Below are 11,513 nucleotides of genomic sequence, written 5' to 3' on the forward strand. Positions count from 1 at the left end.
GAGTTTGGTGGGGACATAGTGTTTTGGCTTTCCATTTTATTATTCTTTCGTTGTGATTTTGGCATGTGAATTTCCATTTTGTTTATGATTCTAATATGAGAATTAAATTGAAGTATGCTTCTGTTTGTATTATTGGGGTGCCTAGATCCTTTCCTTATTGGTTATGTAAAGCTGGTTGGTGTGCGTTTCAGGTTCTCTCAGGTTTTATTTTGGAGGGCACTGATGGCTTCAGATCAGCTATTCAGGAACACCCATGGAAGCCCAAGTCAGGTTCCAGTCAGGTACACTCAGGCTTCTTTCTAAGGTTTGGACCCCTATTAGCAGGAACTCTGAGAAAATTTGGGAAATTCCCTAAGAGGGGATGATTTGGGGACTCTCAGTGGGTCTGCTGTGTTCTCAGCCCCTATACCTGAGGGAGGCCAGGACCCAGCCTTCTATGGACATCTGCTGAGATCACAGCTGCTACACGATGGAAGTTGGAGCCCACCCTCTCAGGCTGTCTGCTAGGATCACAGCCTTAGACTACCAAAGCCAGGTCTGTCCCGGGACTTTGGGAGGGGCCTCACAAAATCCCAGGTATGGGGATGGGTATGGCATAATCAGGGGGAAGATCACCACCATGTGGAGGCAGGATCTGGGTGCTCTCAGGCTGTCCCCTGTGTTCTCAGCCCCTACACCAGAGGGAGGCCAGAACCTGGCACTCTTTGGCAGTCTGCTGAGATCACACCTGTGTTATTTCTTTTTGTAGATTTGTGTTTCTGTCTAATGTCTGTACTTAAGTCTAAAGAATTGCCTTTACAGTTTTCTGTAAAGTAGTCTTCATTTATTGGTAGGAATAAATTATCTCAATATTTTAAAATCTGGTCATGTTTTAATTTCTCCTTCATTGTTGAAGCATAGTTTAGAGTTGACAGTGTTCCGCATTTTATATTTGGCATTCTACTTGCCTTCTGACCTCTGTGCCACCATATGCCAAATAAACTGCCAACATTAAATGCCTTTTATGTTTGAATTACTGTGTAGTGCTGAGTTCAAATCTTTGTCTTTGACTGTTACGTGTGTAAATATCCTTCTTGGAGTTTAATTCTGTTAGATTTGTGTATTTCATTCAATTTCATGAGCTCTATCATTATTTCTTGGGCTACCATTCTGCTCCTTTCTCTTTGTTCTTCTGGGACTTTTAGGATTCATATACTATGCTTTATGATGTCTGGCATATCTTGGAGACTCTGTTTTCTTCAATTTTTACTATTTGTCAAAGTAAGTAATCTGACATTTCTTTAATAAAGCTTGTTGCTTCTCTCCTCTGATGGATCGAATCTGTTGTTTTCTTCTAGTGACTATTTCAATTATTGTATTTAAAAATTTATTTATTAATTTTATTTTCTGTGTAGGAGTGTATTGTCTGCATATAAGTGTAAGTGCGCCAGGTCATGCAATGCCCACAAATGTCAGAAGAGGGTGTCAGATCCCCTGGAACTGGGGTTACAACCAGTGCTGGGAATCGAACCCAGGTCCTCTGCAAGAGCAACTAGTGCTCTTAACCTCTGAGCCATTGTTCCAGTCCCCAATTATTGTATTTTTAACTCCCAACATTTTTTGCTTCTTTTTAAATTAATGATTATCTCTTAATTGATAATGTGTACATGGGTGAAGCATTGCTATTAATATTTTTTAGACTATTTAAAATTCATTCTCTGACAATTTCACACATGGATATAATACATATGGATCATATCCAACCCAAATCTCCTCTCCCACCATTCCTGGACCCCCCTCCCAATACTTCCCATTTCCTTCTTCATGTTCTTTTTTTGTGTAATAATCCACTTAATCCAATTAGTGCTGGCTGCACGTACATGGATGTGGGGCCATCCAGCAGGGCATGGGCAAGTAATTGTGATTATGCCACTGAAGAAAACAACTCCTCCTCCTGCAGTTCCCATTAACTACCAATGGCTCCTCAGAGAGGGGAGGGGGTCTCTCAAACTGCTCCATCCACGATGGAGTGTTGATGGGCAAAACTTTATGAAGGTACTGTGTGGTCAATACCTTGGTGAAGACCTCAGAGAGGTGGGTTCAAGCAGAGAAGAGAAGTCTCTGTCCTGGGCCTCAGATACTGTCTAATGACACTCTTAGCTTTTAGGTTGTGGGAAGCTAACAGCCTGCTAAGTTCATGCATTGCAAAGGATTTACCTAAAGGTCACAAAGGATGTGCAGAGGAGGGCAGTAAATGGCTATTTAAGGTGGCCAAAGATGGCCCAAGATAATTTGGCTCAGGGATTGAAACATTCCAAACTCTCCATAATCACTGAAGCTCTAACCAGTCAATCAGCCTTTGCAGACACAGCTTCTTTTCAGCAATTCTCCCCCACACTCATTATCTTTCTTGCAATGTTCATGATATAGCTGCCTGGAAGCTGTGCTTGAGCATGTGACCAAGTGTAACTGAGTGACCTGTCCAGACACCAGGATAAAGAGGTGCAAGAACACCTAATGGGTAGGAGAACTGGACTAGCCAGTTCCTTCTGCTAGTCCCCCAACAACTCAAGTTTTATCAGTCCCTAGATAAGGACCTTGGGTGGCAGTCCATCCTTGGGACCTGCTTCTTGCTTTAAAGGAACTCTTAAGCTCTTTCTTAGAAGGCTCCTTTCTGAAAACCCTCCTTCCATTTTCTGTTGTCTATGAAACTAATTCTTTGAGTTTGTGAGACAAAGGACATGGAAGTCAGTGGCTCAAGGTGTCCTTGATTATCCAGGACCTTCCATTGTCTGTTGTCTATGAAACTAATTCTTTGAGTTTGTGAGACAAAGGACATGGAAGTCAGTGGCACAAGTTGTCCTTGATAATCCAGGATCCTAGCCTCCTGAGTTAATGCTCATCCGATGCCAGAAAGCCTCTGTTGTACTCAAAGACCTCCACTTTTCCCTGTATCACCAGCAAAAAAAGTCATATTTCAACATTTTAATCACCATTTAAGTGAAAGACATGTTCTCTTTGTTCTTAGAAGAATTTAGGAACAGTCCTTTGCATGCACAGTAATAGAGAAGTTTACCCAGACTCTGAATGTTACTGTTTGTAGAGGTTGATTTCCCACGGTGAATAGGAGAATCAGTGCAAAGATCATTGACAGATCCATACCTCCATTACTTTATAGATAATGCAACCTGAATAAAATATCATATTTAGGGGCTGGACAGACAGCTCAGTGATTAAGAGCACTGGCTGCTCTTGCAGAGGACCTGGGTTTAATTTCAATACTCACATGGTAGCAAACAACTTTCTGTAATTTCAGTTCCAGAGGAATCTAACCCTTGTTCTGACCTCTGTGAGCATTGCATGACACAGGTGCACTTACATACATGCAGGCAATACACTTCTACACATAAAATAAAAACTATAAATTTTAAAAAAAGAAAATAATTTCTTACAAAAAGATAAACTGGGACCACACTAAACTGACGGGAGAAATAACTCTCTCCTTGTGAGGTATATGTTCTGTACCCTCAAAGCTCCCACCTCAATGCATTTGCTTACAGATTCTGTTAAGCCTACCTGTTTTTACTGAGAAAATGTGAATTTTTCATTCCTTTTAAAAAGAATTATACATTTTGTATTTCACACATTATTTTGACTTTTAAATTAGGATACCAATTAACAGGTTTAGTTATGACATTTTCATATGTATGTCATTTTAGTTCACATTCCCACCCCAGCCACTCTTCGCCCCCATTTTTCTCCCCCCACTTCCCAACCACTCCTATTTCCCTTTCCATTTTTGTATTACATGTGTTCTAGTTCCCTGTCCACATTCCCTTTTTTCTTTCTTTTTTGAGACAGGATCTCCCTGTAGTCACAGCTGGCCTGGCTCTCACTATGTAGACCAGGCTGGTCTTGATCTCACAGAGATCTGCCTGCCTCTGCTTCCTGAGTGCTGGTATAAAAGGAGTATAACTCCACATTCAGCAAGTCTGTGGGATCTTTAAGTAAGAGGTGTGTCCTCTGCAGATAAGAATATTGAACTTCCTCCTTTCTGATTTTTACCCCTTCTATGCATTTACCTTCTCTTGGTAACACTTTAAGCACTATAGTGACTGAATGGAGGGAATGGGCACCCTTGTCTCATTCAAGGTTTAGAGGACCTGCTCTCCATTTTCCTGTATTTAGTATAATACTGAATACAGGTTTTTCATATATAACTTCATTGTGTTGAGGTATGTTCCATCTATTCCTAATTTCTTCATTACTTTTGTTATGAAAGCACATTGAACTCTGTCATTGCCTTTTTGGCATATACTGAGATCAAGTGTTTCTATTCTTAAGTCTATTTATACCATGTGTTACATATGATTAGTGCGTGTTTAACCAACGAAATGTAGTCATGATGTACAATATTCTTAATGTGTTCTTGAATTTGGTTCCCAAGTATTTCAATGAGAATTTTTACATTTATTCTCATAAAAGAAATTGATCTGTAGTTTTACATTCTCTTTCCCATGTTAAAAGTATTTGTTTTTATTTTAATTAGGTGTATGTGTGTGTCTGTGTTGAGCATATGTGTACATGAGTGCCGGTATCCTTGGAGACCATGGGGTCTCCTGGAGCTGAAGTCACAGATGATGCTTTGAGCTGCCCTAAGTGGGTGGTGGGAATTGAACTTGGTTTCTCTGCAAAATCAGTACATGCTCTTAACTGCCCAGTCGTCTCTCCATGCCTTTTTGTCATGTCTTATCTGCAGTTGGTTTTAGGGTAATACTGGCTTGGTAAAATGTATTTGGTAGTGTTCTTCCCATTCTATTTTCTGGACTAGCTTGAGATGTGTTGTTATTAAATCTTCCTTAAAAGTTTGTTAAAATTCAGTAGTGAACATATCTGGTACTGGGCTTTTTGGGGAAGCTTTAATTACTGCTTCAATTTCATTGCTTGATGCAGGTCTTTTGAATTATTTGTATCTTTTGGTTTTAATTTCAGAAGGTTACTTACATGTAGAATTTTATCCACTTCTTTTAGGTTTTCTAGCTTTTTGGACTCTCAGGTTTCAAAGTATTCCCTAACGATCTTCTGGATCTCACTGGAATCTGTTTCAACAGCTCCCTTTTCATTTCAATTTTATCAATTTGCATCTTCCCTCTCTTTTTGTTAGTTTGGCTATTGGTTTGTCAGTCTTGTTAACATTTTCAAAGAATCAATTCTTTGAGGTTTGTCAGTCTTGTTAATATTTTCAAAGAATCAATTCTTTGATTGAGTCTATTTGTTCTTCTTTTAGCATCTGTTTCCTATCCATTATCTATCTCCTTTCTTCCTGTCTCTAGTTCATTATTTTCTTCACTAATCTTCACGATTTATTTTCTGCCCCATTTGAGTTCAAGGTAATTCAAGGGGATTGCATTACTATTTTTTGTTTTTGAGGTCTCTGTTTAAAGCGAACATGTGTAACTATAAACTTTCTTCTTAGGACTGACTTGGCTGATTCCCATACATGCTGGTAAGCTATTCTCTTGTTTTTATTTGGTTTTAGAAATTTTAAAATTGTGTTCTTGATTTGTTCAGTGACTGTTTACTGAAAAGTGTATTAGTCTTTCTCTGAGTGTACATTTTCTTAGGTTACTCTTATTTATTTATTTATTTTCTTGTGTGAGAAGTGTCAACTATCATTTGCTATTATACATACACCACACTAAAATGCCTTTAGCAAGTAAAAAGCAGCATTGTTTAATACAGGGAATTTTAATTATATTGTCATAGTCAAGATCAATACAGTTTTAGCCTGGAATGGGCTAATGAACACAAATTGAACACAATTTAGCTCTGAAACAGCAGACAGAAGTTTCCCCAGTGTTTATAGACTATGTAACCAGTTACATAACTCCAAGCATACAACTAATCTTCAGTAGGCTTGAGGTGGCATTCCTACTGTCTAACCTAACATGCTTGTGACTATCAAAACCTTTAACATGTATTCTTAGCACTGCTTTCCACCAAAGCAAAAGCTAAGAATGTTAAAGCATCTGAAAACTAACCTAATTTCCCCCATTTTGCTGTAACCCATACTTGCCTGTGGTCAACACCAATGAGTCTCGTAGATGCCTTGATTCATGACTGTTCTGTAACTAACAAAATCTCACATAACCACTTCCACAGTGGAGCATGTCTTCGGGGGCAACCCGAGTCCATGTTCTCAGTCCACTGTCGCTAATATTTGGCTCAACAATAAACTCTTGCTCCCTCTGAGTTGAGAGCTGTGTTTTGCACTGACATGTTATTCGGTGGGAACCCAGAAACGAAATCCAGGCCACCGTCACTCTTTTGAGGGCTGTTTTGAATCGACACAACTACAGTAAGTAACTATTGGGGGTTAAAGGGCTGAATGGGCAGAGCCCTGTGGATGCAAGGCTGTGCACACAGCTGGAAGAAAAAGGAAAGCAAGCTGGGGTGTGGTGGTGCACGCCTTTAATCCCAGCATTCCGGAGGCAGAGGTGGGTCTCTTCGAGATTGAGGCCAGCCTGGGCTACAGGGCGAGTTCCGTGGCATTCAAGGTTCTTGGGTGGGACTGGATGGAACAAGATGGGACTCAAGGGCGACCAAGCACCTTTCGGCTTTCCTATGCCATCAAATAGCCAGATGGGACCACGGTGCCACTGGGGGTGTCCGCCTGGAGTGTAGCGGTGGAGCACCCAAACTCCAGGATTTCCAGAGCTGGGAGCTGCAGGACTAGGAACCGATCCAGCTCGTGGCAGCAGCACGAGAACCGTGCCTGCGCACACACTCAGCCAATAAGGACTTTCTTCCGGTTTCGCCTGCAAGTCATCCCCCACCCCGGTGTCTTTCTTTCATCTCTTCTGTTTCCCCGTGGTGAGTCGGTGTGGACGACCAATTTCCATTTCCAGTCTTGTGCATGTGGACCTGAGCTGTAGTATCTGTGAACCGGCAAAGCATTGAAACTTGGACAGTCGAGCTCCGGGTGTAGGTTGTCCTCAGTCATTAGTGTCTTACACCTCCAGTTAAAATGATTTGGGTTGAGTTAGGAAGCCACTTCCTTGGTCTAGTTGGTGACTAGACCTGAGTTGCCCCGTGTAGTAAGCACTAGCCATATAAGGCTATTTAAGTTTAGAATTAATTAAGATTCGTTTTTTTTCAGTGTTGGTAGTCAGTGTCTGCTGTATTGAAAAGCACAGGTGGAGCATGTTTCGATCATCACAGAAGGGAACACTACCAGTGGTTTTAAGGTGGATGAAGGAAAACTTAGGCATAAATGGTAATTTTAGTGTGAGCAGCTTATCTGATTGACACCCTAAGAAAGGAGTGAATTTAAGGATGCTATTAAACACCTGTTAGGTGAACGAATACTTCATCTTTCCTAGACAAATACATGAAATTGTCACACTTCCACCACCTTGCCACCCCATTCCATGTAGGTTGCGACTTATCTGTAGTTCATAAATAGCCACCATGGAGACTAAGGATCAGAAGAAACACAGAAAGAAGCACAGTGGGCCTAAGGCTGAGAAGAAAAAGAAACGGCATCTGCAGGATCTCCAACTTGGAAATGAAGATGATGCCCAGAAGAGAAACCCCAAAGCTTTCGCAGTTCAGTCTGCTGTGCGGATGGTGCAATCCTTCCACAGATATGTTTAGCTGGGGTCTAGGTCTTCTTCCATTGTGTTTAAGTAGTAAGGACCTTTCACAGATGACATTTGGCTTTGTAGTTCTAATGCAGCCCTAATGGATAAGTAGGCATGGCATATGGCTTTTACTAAAACGTTTGAAGTCTTTGCCAAAGAAGTTGTTTTGCCTCCAGCATTTGCCCTTTGCTTGGGTTTTTAAAAAGTCCAGGGGAAAAGAATTTATAGACTTTAATTCACAGAATTTTTTTCCTAAATTTTAATTTCCAGGGTAGTATGTTGTTGATTCCCCCCCATATCTTTTTTTAATATAAAATACTAAAATAGCTTTAATTACGCAGGTGTTGCTATATATCTAGCAGTTCCTTATGAAGACTGGATTAAATCCTCTCACTAGCATTAAGAGCGTAGGAATTGTTCTTGCCCTCATTCTATGGATATTAAAAGAGGCTCAGAGAGCAAGTTACCCTTTTTAAATAACCAGTGGATAGGACAGCATTTTATTTCCAAAGCTTTGGCTCTTGTGAGAATATACTGGCTCTGTGTTTGCCTTTTCTTCTCTCTTTAAACATTAAAGTCAACTCAGTTTGAGTTAAGATGTCTTAAATTTCAACTCTATTTTTGTAGTCATCTTTCCAGAGTTATATGGACTAGGGTCAGACATTACCAATTAACAAGTTAAAGTTAATTATATCTTTGCATTGTCTGTTCTCTAAAAGGTTGAGATCTTTTATTTTTAAAAGGCTAAGATCTTTTATTAATTTAAAAGATTGAGATCTTTTATTCATGTTTTGAAAGTGAAGTTTGTTTGTTTTTTTTTTACAAAACAGGACTCAAGATTTAAAGACAAAAAAGCATCACATCCCAGTGGTGGATTGAACTCCACTAGAACTGCCACCAGTGGTGGTAATGGTGATGGGGCCTCCAAAAGTTGGAAAGAGCACTTTGATTCAGTGCCTTATTCGGAATTTCATCAGACAGAAGCTAACTGAGATCAGAGGCCCTGTGACAATTGTATCAGGTAGGGGGTGCACCACAGAGCTGGTGTGGCAAGTGGTGTCATCTGAAGGACAGAATGTGCACTTTGTTTTCAAGGAGAAAATGCTGTATCAATGTCACATTGTATTAGTGCTTTTTCGCTTTTACTGAGTTGCTTGTAACTTCTAAAGGATAAGTTCCTAGAGACAGTGATACTGAGGCATACAATCTTAGTCTGACAGCTGGCTTTGCCAAGTGTGGTGCTTGGGTAGGCTTAGTAGGTCTGTTAGTTGTGAGCACATTGATTTAACATTAAGTTAGCACCTTTGTACCATATATATCTGCTTGCCTCCTTGAAGCCACTTGAGGCCCCCTTTTCCTATGAGAATTTGCATGTGTTAAGTGAGGGACAGTGAAACAGATTCCCAAAATGGAAATTGTAGGACCTGAAGTTCCTTGTTACAGTGGCCGTGGAGAGGACTGAAGCATTTCTTTTTCTCTAGGGCATCCTTGATCTTTTTTATTTTATTTTAATTGGGAACTAGTTATTGTTCTGTGAACATTCTGGTTTATTAGGTTTGAGGATATTGTAATTTATAGTGATAGTACAGGAAAGTATGATTTTCCGTGACCATTCTGTTGTGTTACATATAGGGATTTTTTTTTTAAAGACAGGGCCTCACTATGTAGCACCAGCTGGCCTACAAGTTGTTGTGTAGACTAGGCTGGCCTCAGACTCAGAGATCCACCTGCCTCTGCCTCCTAAGCACTGGGATTAAAGATGTACATCACCACACCCAGCTAGAATTATCCCTGTTTGAACACTTATTTATCTGGGTGTAGCTAATATATTGTAAAATTAAAGAGAGATGGATGCAAGGAAACCAGGGTGGAACCAGCTTGCCAGTTTTCTTTCATAAAAATGAACTTCTGTTGCATTCCTATAAATGTAGATGATACTGTACAAAATGTGTTCATTATAGAGTTAATGGGTACAGTGTTTTCAGGGTTTTTAAAAAGTAAAATTTTCATCTTTTCACTTATAGGTAAAAAGCGCAGACTTACCATTATTGAATGTGGGTGTGACATTAATGTTATGATTGATCTAGCTAGAGTCGCAGATCTGGTAAGTCAATAGAGGGGGCCTGGGTTTTTAATGTAGATTATGACAGTGTACTGGGTCAATTATCCCATATTGAAGGGAAGAACTTTTGTGATTATTAGGAAATGGTATCATGAAAGGCAAAGTAGATGTGGTTGAAATCACATTTGTTTTTTTGGGGACAGGGTCTCATTATACAGCTTCAGCCAGCCTGAACTTGCTATGTAGACCAGGATGGCCTCAAGCTCATAGAGATCCACCTACCTCTGCTGGAGTGAAAAATTATAATAATTGTTATAATGGTCAGGAAGGGCAGAGGCAGGAGGATCTCTATGAGATCGAGGCCAGCCTGGTCTACATAGCGAGTTCCAGACTGGCTGGGGCTCCAGGAGAAACGGTCTAAAAAAAAATCCCTCCAAAAATGGGATGTGCATGAAGAAATGTGTTCTGAAATCTAAATGCAACCATAGGATTGATATGATAATGAACATACATGAAAAATAACATTTGTATCTATATGTACACGTATGTATACCCATATTTCTTGAATCCTTTGAGGGCAGCTTTCTGTAATTTAGCTCCCATAGTCACCAATACGCACATTTAGATTTTATATGCACTTTATGTATGATGAAATTGAGGCTGTCAATGTTTGTCTCAGGGTGGAACTCTTTAATCTTCGTTGTGTCAGAACTTCCATTATTTTCCTTTATTTAACTTTTATCATTTTAATTAGTTTATTTATTTATTTGTGTATTTTTGAGACAGGGTCTCACTTTGCAGCTTTGGCTGACCTGTAATTCGCTATGTAATCTAAGCTGGCCTCGGTCTCACAGAGATCTTCCTGCCTCTGCCTCCTGAGTGCTATCAAAGGCACGCACCACTACACCCAGCTCTTTTCCTTTTTTTTTTTTTTTTGAAACAGAGATGCTTTATTTTTCTGTAAAGATAAAGAATAGAAGAAGGAAAGGCGTGCTTGGACCCAAGCCCTTCCCTACTCTTACTCTCCTTGTGAAGGTGTGTTTATAAAGCAATTCAAACTTAACTGATCCTATGCCTGTTTCCTTGGTTCAGTCATTTATCAATTCTCAGCTTTGGGTATCTTAGAATTATATATTTATTCAAACGTTTTGAGGTACATACTTTTTTGTATATTAAGACCTTTTATTAAGCTTAAAAATGAAAACAACAGTAGTCAACTTGAATGTATAATCATGATTACTAGAAGTTGGTAAGGATATAAATTAAATCTAATCAGTTTCAAACTAATTGAATTAGTATTTTGACTTTGGTTTGTAGAGCAACATAACAAATACTTTAGAATAGAATCATGTATATTTCTAGCTCTTTTATCTTCCCACATTTTAATTCATTAGGATTTAATAATAAATAATCTGTTTACTTTCCCATCATTTCAACTTGATAATGATTTTTATCATCCTTATAAGACTCTACATCCTGGGACTGGAAAGATAGCTCAGCAGTTAAGAACAGTAACTGTTCTCACAGAAGACTCGGGTTTGAATCCCAGCACCCACATGGCAGCTAACAACTGTCCATAACTCCAGTTCTAGGGGATCTGACAGTCTCTTCTGTTCTCTGCGGGCATTGCATGACATGGGTACACTTACTTACATGCAGGCACGCATGCACATAAAATAAAAATAATAAAATATTTTTTTACAAATAAATAGAATTTATTATACTTTAAAAAAAGCTGGTCACAGCAGAAACCCTGCTCTAGCATTTGTAACAAGAGAAAAGGCTATTGGTCTCACTTTTTCAGTTACCAGTGGTTTTTTTTTTAATCT

General features: G+C 39.5%; 1 pseudogene; it reads left to right on the forward strand.

The window, feature by feature from the left end:
• Positions 1-6,923: 6,923 nt before the first annotated feature.
• The window catches only part of LOC103743916, a 27,997-nt pseudogene continuing 23,407 nt past the window's right edge, over positions 6,924-11,513 (forward strand).

This window comes from Nannospalax galili, unplaced genomic scaffold (genome assembly GCF_000622305.1).
Source record: "Nannospalax galili isolate Female #2095 unplaced genomic scaffold, S.galili_v1.0 scaffold630, whole genome shotgun sequence".
In the NCBI taxonomy this organism is placed as follows: domain Eukaryota; kingdom Metazoa; phylum Chordata; class Mammalia; order Rodentia; family Spalacidae; genus Nannospalax; species Nannospalax galili.